Raw genomic sequence first — 9,014 nt, 5'->3', positions numbered from 1 at the left:
ATGCAGTACAAGGCAGATTTCTATGCACACACCTACCCACAGCAAGTCCAGATACCTCCATATTTTCTGCAGTCTCTTTCAAATGGTGACAGGTAACGACAGCACATCATTTTCTGTCACTATTTTGAGAGAAAATGCAGAGGAGAAGAGAGACATTTGGGAGCACTACGGAGCTCTAGGGTACTTATAGAGGTGAAGTGGTTGCCCTCCCATGTGTTTTCATGCATTGGAAGGCATCCTATGTGGTATTGATGGGGAAAGGGCTGCATGCAGTCCGCTAGTTGCAATTTGCCCACCCATGGATTACACAGTGTTGTAATCACAATATTGTGTTAATGACAGTGTTGGAGAATTAAGCTTCCTTTTCTCACTTCCTGGATGGATCTCCAGTAGAAGACTGCATTTGGCTGTGGCACTCTGCAAAAGCATATTAATAGGAAGTTCCACCACTTAAAATTTTGCTTGCTACAAGTTCAGTAATGGACAAAGGCCATTGATCAAATGCTCAGTTTTGAGAAACATTTAAAAACAGAGAAAAGTGCTTGTTAGTATTATTGGATTCTTTCTTTCTTTTCCCACAGTCTTTTTTCCAGAACAGTGGTAAAAATTTAATTTTTCAAGACTGTGTAAATGCATACTGCAGTGGTTATTTCTTTAAAAAAAGTTAGGTATTGAATTTGTTTATTTATCCCTATCAGCAAAAAATAAAGGAAAAAATAGCAAGGTGGGCATAAAATTAATATACGTTATTCTACGTGTATAGATCAAATGTATTAATAATTATAATTATTAATAAAATGCATATTAATTAATAATTATTAATGAATATTGGCTGGAATCCTGTTGTGCCGTGACTTTTATATTCACAATCCTTACATAACTCCTAGTTTAGGGACTATATAGGGATAATGAAAATCCTGTAATGCCCCCTTACCAGGTAGTAGCTATGTGATCAATTAAGGCCTGTTCCCCTGTTGTTTGGAAAGTAACTGCTGACATTCCCACCCCCATTGCACAAGCAATCTCTGGTGTGAGGGGGAATTGTGACAAGGACCCTGCTTCTCCCTGTTGCACTGGAAAACACTCATGGGAGATGATGGAAATGTCAGTCAGCTGCTTCTGATTGACAAGAGAACAGATGCCCAGTGATCACAGCAGCTGTCATGCAGTAAGTGAAGACTGGGGGAGCTGAGACAGGATTCACTGCATAGCATGGCAACTATGGTGCTTGCACATTCGAAACTCCCCAACAGGATTCCAGCCAACATTGACTATGCTCTTTATAAAAATACATATCTCACCATAGCCATGGAGTAGACTGTGAGCAGGGGAGATGTTTTCTTGCTCACTTTGCTACCCAGATGTTGATGGGCTCTCCAGTCTAAAGTTTTGTTCTCTCTTCTCAGGGGGGGGGACTGCACATGGAATGGGCGGCCCCTTCAAACTAGGAATCTCTTCTGACAACATTTATTTTCATTCTTATTATTATTATTATTATTATTATTATCCTTATTTATTTAAAGCGCTGTAAATTTACACAGCGCTGACCATACAATCTTTTTATCGGATGGTTTCCCTGCCTCAGGTACAATTCTAAAAAAGACACACACAAAAAGGAGAAGGGAGTGGTGGTGGGGAAGGGTGGCCTTTCTAGTAGCGATAATCTCTATAAATACAAGCAATACAGGAAATGATTCAATTAAAACAGGACAACCAAAGAACATCACATAGGCAAGTGACAGTTATGCAATGCCTGGGAACGCTCTCTGAACAGGATGGTTTCAAACTCCGTGAAGCTGGTTAACGACGTGATGGCTCTTTCCCTTCGGCGGTGGGAAGAAGGTTCTCCAGGGTGAGGGGCGCGAGTGCGGAGGGCGAATCCTAGATTGGGCAAGAGTGAAATCCTGGGTGAGACCAGCAGCACTTGCCGTTACCAGAAACGGAGGGCCCTGGTGGTGAGTGTGAGGGAAAGACAGGTTGATAAGTAAGGAGGGGCCCAGCCCCTTTGGAGGGCTTTAAATGTCGACCAGCAGTACGCTTGTAATCAAGCGGACGGAAATGGGGGGGGAGCCAGGTGAAGGGATTGCCAACACAGGGAGAGGATATGGTCAGACGGTGGGCGGATGTGTGTTGATACTGCGTGCAGCTGAATGCTGGACAGAGATTAAAGGACGGAGATGAGAAAGAGGAAGGCCCAGGCCAGGAGGAGTTTAAATAATCCAGTCGTCGAATCACTAGGCATGGACCCGGAATCTTGGCAGTAGAGGCGGCGAGAGAGCGAGATATGGTCGGATTTTGGCAATATTGTCAAAAAAAGAATTCTACAACGCTTGGCTGTGGTCTGGATCTGAGGGATACACGACAAGAGCAGGAAGAAGAATCAAGATTAAAACCAAGATTGACGGGGGGCTTGCTGGACTGTTGAATAGAAAGTTGTCCCCAGAGACGGAAAAGGAGTGTTTGAAGTGGACTTAGGAGGAAAGATAAGAAGCTCATCTTGGACATGTTGAGCTTCACATCCGGATGCGCATCCCTTGTGAGACAGCTGCGTGAGACACGACCAAAAATTGCTATTCAAGCCTTGGCGAAAATGTCACGGGTTGCAGAAAAGATTACCGCAATGGGTGTCATCGGCATACAGATGGTACGTGAAAAACCAAAAGCAGCTGATGAGTTTACCTAAGGTGACCAGTGTGTAGTAGAGAAAGGCCAACCAGAAGGTGAGGACCCAGAACAGAGCCCTGGTGGAAACTCCCACAGATACGGGCAACAGGAAATGAAGTCATACCACCCTGCAACTACCATCGCAAAAGATCTGCCAGACACGAAATAAGAACTCTAACACCAGTCTAGAAACAGACCGTCTGAGAACCCAATGGCTCAGCGAAGTATGTTCAATTAGGAGACCAGTGATAACAATGTTGTCAAAGTGCTTGCAGACACATCGGAAAGAAGGAATGAGCACACGAGTAAATGGCCATTAGCCTTTGGCCTGTAAAAGGTCCATTCGAGATCTTAGTGAGAGCTGTTCTGTATGAATGCATCTGGCAAGAAAAACCCAGTACTGAAAGGGATTCAATGCTGGAATGGTTTTCAAGAAAGAATGGAGTGGCTCAAGCAACCGAGAATAAACAACCCGTTCCAAAACCTTAGAAAGAAAGGGGAGAAGAGAAATCGGACGATAGCTAGACAAAGAGGAGGGGTCAAGAGAATTGATGCAACCTAGAATCGCATTGACCATTTTAGCTGCCACATCACACTGTTGACTTATGTTCACCTTGTGGTCTAGAATCATAGAATCGTAGAGTTGGAAGAGACCACAAGGGCCATCTAGTCCAACCCCCGGCCATGCAGGAAATCACAATCAAAGCATCCCCGACAGATGGCCATCCAGCCTCTGTTTGAGGACCTCTAAGGAAGGAGACTCCACTACACTCTGAGGGAGTTTGTTCCAGCCCTTACTGTCAGGAAGTTTCTCCTAATGCTGAGGTGGAATCTCTTTTCCTGGAGCTTGCATCCATTGTTCCGGGTCCTAGTCTCTGGAGCAGCAGAAAACAAGCTTGCTCCCTCCTCAATATGACATCCCTTCAAATATTTAAACAGGGCTATCATATCACCTCTTAACATTCTCTTCTCCAGGCTAAACATCCCCAGCTCCCTAAGTCGTTCCTCATAGGGCATGGTTTCCAGACCTTTCACCATTTTAGTCGCCCTCCTTTGGACACACTCCAGTTTCTCAATGTCCTTTTTTAATTGTGGTGCCCAGAACTAAACACAATATTCCAGGTGGGGCATGACCAGAGCAGAATATAGTGGCACTATTACTTCCCTTGATCTAGACACTATACTTCTATTGATGCAGCCTAAAATTGCATTGCCTTTGTTAGCTGCTGCATCGTGCTGTTGACTCATGTTCAACTTATGGTCTACTTGGACTCCCAGATCCCTCACATGTAGTCTCATTCAGCCGGGTGTCCCCCATCCTATATCTGTGCATTTCATTTTTCCGCCCTAAGTGCAGTACCTTACATTTCTCTGTGTTGAATTTCATTTGTTAGCTTTGACCCAGCTTTCTAGTCTATTCAGGTCGTTTTGAATCTTGATCCTGTCCTCTGGGGTATTAGATACTCCTCCTAATTTGGTGTCATCTGCAAATTTGATAAGTATGCCTCCAATTTTGTCCTACAAGTCATTGATAAAGATGTTGAATAGCACTGGGCCCAGGACAGACCCCTTGTAGGACCCCACTGGTCACTGGTCACTTCTACTAGGACATATCGATCCCTATATCTATGCATTTTATTTTTTTGCCCTTAGTGCAGTATCTTACATTTCTCCCTGTTGAAGTTCATTTTGTTATTTTTGGCCCATCTTTCTAATCTATTAAGGTCATTTTAAATTTTGATCCTCTCCTCTGGGGTATTAGCTACTCCTACTAATTTGTTGTCATCTGTAATGATTGAGTTTCATTGAATGATTGAATGAGTGCAAATAAAATTTGGGGATGAGGGGTGATGGCTTGTGGTGACTGGCAATAGGCTTCAGGGAATGGACTAAGCAATCTCATTCATTCAGTGAAAATAATCAACATGGCACAACTTTCTCTTTTCAGAATAAATTTAAACGTGAAGAAAAGGCCAATGGCTGGAGAATAGATAAAGCATTCAGTAAGTATTGCTACATATTAACATACAGTTGCAACATCCACATTGAAGTAGAACTACAAGATGTTGTCACCCATATAGTGTCCCCAAATTAAGGCCAGTTGTAACATACAGTGTTTTCCCATAAATAAACAACACAAAACATGTCTAGAACAAAAAACATCCCAGCAAATCTGTTGATTTTTTTCCCCATTTTGATACTTAAAAAACAACAACCAGCAAATGTAACATTCCAGGGTGTAAAGTACAAGCTTACCTCAGTTAAGCCTCTGACAGCAAAGCTCATTTTTACAAAAAAATTTTCATACCAGAATAGCTTCTCCCTTTTCCTTCTTGTCCTCTGCCTAACAGGAAGATTTCCCCCCAAAAAACTTTATTGATGTATATATACATAGATTAACAGTTGTTCTTTGCAGACTGTATCTTCATGTACCTACTGTTTACATTTTCTCTATTTACATCTTCTATTTGTTTTCCAAACGCAAGTACAAAAAAAAGTACAAAACACTAAATAGTGAAAATTATACGCCCTTGCAGTCATTTTCCACCATTTGCTACGCTTTCTTGGGCTTCTATTTTTCTCATTCTGTCGTTTTGCTCTTTGTCTCTCTGTTCCCCTTGCGATCTTATATTTATATTACCATTTTATGCTAAGCTTTTCTTCTCTAATGCTGCGAAGCACTAACCTTTTTTTTTCATATTCTAATGTCCCAAATCACATTCACATATTCTTCCAGCTGTTTCCAAATCTCTCCTTCCTTACTTTTGTTTTGTAGCAACATAGTTAATTTATCCATCTCTCTTAATCCCCAAATCTTTTGTATCCAATGATCTGTTTCTGGAATTTTTTCTGTTTCCCAATTTTTTGCTAGTAATAGCCTAGCTGCTGTTATAAAATATAAAACTACTTTCCAGTATCTCTTTTCTATCTCAGTTCCCAAAAAAGGGGTCATAGCTCCAGTACCATTGGATATTTTATTTTGAAAATGTCTTGCATTGCCTTGTGAACTTCTTTCCAGAACTGTTTTATTTTAGCACATGACCACCATACATGACCACCATACGTGATAATAGGATAATGTGTATAATTACAGCGCTCTAGAAATAAAGTTTAATAATAGTAATAATAGGATCCCCCTTTTTTTCTGGCATTTGCTCTCACCTAGTTTGTACATCCTCACTATTCTTGGTGGTGTGAAATACCATCTGTTCATTATCTTCAAATAATTTTCCTTGAGATCCTGAGCAATCGTAAATTTTGATGTTTTTTCCAGGAGTTTTCCCAATTTTCCATGGATATCGGATGCCCTATCTCCTGTGCCTATATTATCATATTTGATGTCACAGTTTCTTCTTCCAATTTTCTTGACAATAGCAGTTAATAGAACTTTGATATTTTCCCCTTGTCTTTATCCCATATTATTTTATCTATTTCATTATGTCTAATCTCAAATCCATCTTTATCTAAATTCTCTTTAAATTTTGATTTAATTTGTAAATAGCCAAAACCAATCAATTTTTCTTCCCCCATTTTCTAATACCTCTTTGGTTCTTATCTCTATCCCACCATTATCATTTACTTTTATCAAATCCTGGTACCTCAACCAGTTTTGATTTTCTTCCCACCTACTATAAAAAGCCTCTTGAGTGGAAACCCGTATTGGCGTTTTTGAATACACTCGTCCCCCGGGTTACGAAATTAATTCGTTCCGGCGCCATTTTCGTAACCCGGGGGACTTTCGTTAGCCGAATCCCCATAGGCGCTAATGGGGAAAAGCCGCGGCTGCGCCGCGGCTCCATTCAAAACAGCGCCGGCTTTTTTTCGCAAGCCGGGGAAACGTTCGTAACCCGGAAATAATTAATTAATTTATTTTTTTCGTATCCCGGGAATTTCGTATCGCGGCGCGTTCGTATCCCGGGGTACCAGTGTAGAATCTTGCTTTACTTGCGGTCCAATTTTTTAACAGCACCTTGTGAATGGAATGATTTACAAAATCCTTATTAACTAATTCCTTTTGATACCAAATATAGGCATGCCACCCATATCTTATGTTTGATGACTCTATGTTCAGTAGATTTGTATTTTCCAATTTGATCCAGTCCTGCAACCAAAGTAAACCACAAGCCCAAAAATATAATTTCAAATCCAGTAATGCACAACCTCCCTTATCCTTTTCTTTTTTTAGTATCTGCCACTTAATCCTTGTCTTTTTCCGCTTCCAAAGAAATTTGCTTATTTCTTTGTTCCATTCTGTAAATATTCTTTCATTAGTAATAATAGGTACCGTATTTTCCGGTGTATAAGACGACTGGGCGTATAAGACGATCCCCAACTTTTCCAGTTAAAATATAGAGTTTGGGATATACTTGCCGTATAAGACCACCCCTCTTCCAATGCACATCAAATAAAAATTTAAAAAACATCACTGCATTTACCCCAACTCGTTCTCTAATCTTGGCTAGCTTGCTTGCTTATCTCCATCCATCCATCCATCCATCCATCCATCCATCCATCCAATCTATCTATCTATCTATCTCCCTATCTATCTATCTATCTATCTATCGAAGGAAAAGGAGCAGGTTAGGGAGGAATGAGGACGGGAAGGAGGAGGAAGGATGCAAGAAAGCAGGAGGAAGAAGGAGGACCAGGAAGAAGGAAGGAAGGACAGGAAGGAAGGAAGGAGTAGGAGGAGGAGAGGAGGGAAGGGAGGGAAGGATGAAGAAGACAGAGCGGCTGAAGGCTGAGAGGAATGAAGGAAGGAAAGTAAAGGAAGGAGCAGGAGAGGAGGGGGGAAGGAGCGAGGAGGAGGAGGAAGGGAAACGCATAAGGATGAAGAAGAGGGAGGAAGAAGAAGGAAGGAGGCGCAGAGCAGGGAGAGAAGAAGGAGAGAATGGATGAAGAAAGAGGAAGGAAGCGAAAGGAGGAGTTAGGGGAGGGAGGGAAGGATGAAGAAGAGCGGAAGGAAGGAAGAAGGAAAGGAGCTAGGAGGGGGGGAAGGAGGAGGAAGGATATGAAAGAAGAGGAGGAAGAGGAGGAAGGACGGAAGGCAGGAGCAGGAGGAGGGAGGGCCAGGCGAAGGGAAAAGATGAGCACAAGAAGAGGAACGAAGGAAGGAAGGAAGGACGGAGAAGAGGAGGGCGGGAGGGAGGGAGTGTAGGGAGGGAGGAAGAATCGGGAGGGGGGAGAAGGAAAAAGGATGAAGAAGCGGAAGAAGTAGAAAGGAAGAGCAGGAGTGAGGGAAAGGCAGAAGAGGACGGAAAAGAAGAAAGAAACACACAAAAAAAACCCGAGAAAGACAGAAAGACGAGGAAGGAGCAGGCACGAAGGAGGCACGCCAAAAGAAGACTGAAGAACTGGCAGTCTTTCTGCACGAGACAGTTGGACTTTCCAAAGTGCATTTTTGTGTATTTTCAGTGCTTTCAATGCTAAAAGGTCTGCTTTTTACAATGAGTTGTTATGATGATATTCAGTTTGTGGGACATGCAGTCCTTTCCGAAGCGGAGACAGTGTGACTTTCCAAAGTGCATTCTGTGTATTTTCAGTGCTTTCAATGCTAAAAGGCCTGTTTTTACAATGTTGTGTAGTGCTGATGATTATGTCATTTGTGGGACTGCGTCTTTTGCAGGTGAGACCGTGTGACTTTCCAAGTGCATTTTGTGATTTTCAGTGCTTTCAATGCTACAAGGTCTGCTTTACAATGAGAGTGTAGTGATGATGATATTTCAGTTGTGGGACATGCAGTCTTCTGAAGGGGAGACAGTGTGACTTCCAAAGTGCATTTCTGTGTATATGTTCAGTGCTTTCAATGCTAAAAGGTCTGCTTTAACAATGAGAGTGGTTTCGGCCGACCCTTCGGCCGAACGGGCTCCTTGGAGCCGTTCGGCCTGAAGGAAGGGGCCAAGGAGGAGAGGCAGGCACACGCCTCTCCTCCCCCACGGGGCTTTGGCAGCCCTGAGGTGTCCTTCGGAGGACACCTCAGCCTGGCAAGCCCCGAGGAGAGGAGCAGGGCCGCGTGCCTGTGTTCCTGCCCCTCACGGGCCCTTAATGGTTCTCTGAAGAGGCAGCTGGGGGCCACGGAATGGCAGAGGAGCAGGCGCGGCCTGTCACCCCCCTCCCTCCCCCCCTTCTAGCTGTCTCTCAGACAGCGGAAGGTTGGGTAAAGGAGCAGAGAAAGCCCCGCCCCCAGAGGTGGAAGCTCCGCCCCCGGCACACAGCCCGCACCCCCGAGAGGGTGGAAGCTCCACCCCCGACATGCTGCCCCGCCCCCGGAGGGTGGACAGCTCCCCCCCTTCGGCCCCCCCAGTTGTCTGAGGGAACAGCAACCCGGCCCCCGGCTCAAAAGGTTGCCT

At 43.6% G+C, this 9,014-nt stretch overlaps 1 protein-coding gene across 2 annotated transcripts in view; it reads right to left on the bottom strand.

The window, feature by feature from the left end:
• Positions 1-9,014, bottom strand: part of LOC121920895 (brother of CDO-like) — a 29,858-nt gene that overhangs the window by 3,179 nt on the left and 17,665 nt on the right. The window lies entirely within an intron of this gene.

The sequence above is a fragment of the Sceloporus undulatus genome, chromosome 2 (genome assembly GCF_019175285.1).
Source record: "Sceloporus undulatus isolate JIND9_A2432 ecotype Alabama chromosome 2, SceUnd_v1.1, whole genome shotgun sequence".
NCBI lineage: Eukaryota > Metazoa > Chordata > Lepidosauria > Squamata > Phrynosomatidae > Sceloporus > Sceloporus undulatus.
This window is presented reverse-complemented; position numbering and strand designations above follow the sequence as displayed.